Source organism: Megalobrama amblycephala, linkage group LG21, assembly GCF_018812025.1.
Source record: "Megalobrama amblycephala isolate DHTTF-2021 linkage group LG21, ASM1881202v1, whole genome shotgun sequence".
Classification (NCBI taxonomy): domain Eukaryota; kingdom Metazoa; phylum Chordata; class Actinopteri; order Cypriniformes; family Xenocyprididae; genus Megalobrama; species Megalobrama amblycephala.
In genome coordinates this window covers 28235102-28235524 of record NC_063064.1, presented here as the reverse complement: position 1 = coordinate 28235524, position 423 = coordinate 28235102, and positions in this window count along the sequence as shown.

Sequence of the window (423 nt, the reverse complement as noted above, 5' to 3'; positions counted from 1 at the left end):
ATACACACACACATTTTGGTGTTAATATTTATAATATTTTATAAATAATAATTTTAATAATTAGAATTATGTATTGTATTTAATTTTAAAATATATAATTATAAATTATTATATATAACATATATTATTTACCTACTTATAAAGTTCCATGAAAACAATGTACCAATGTGGCGGATATTTTGTGGCATGTAACTACATTAACATTAAATATATTTTAATTTTGACAAAGGTGTAGCTATTCATTTTAGGCAACGTTTAACTTGAATATCTAGTCAATTATGTATTCCGTGTAGGCATAATTGCATAATTAATAATGTAATTCATTATTTTTATTTATTTATTTTTTTTGTCACAAAATGTCCTTGTTGAATTTGAAGTAAATAAAATAAGTAAACAAATTCCTCTTCCTGTCATTCCATCTCA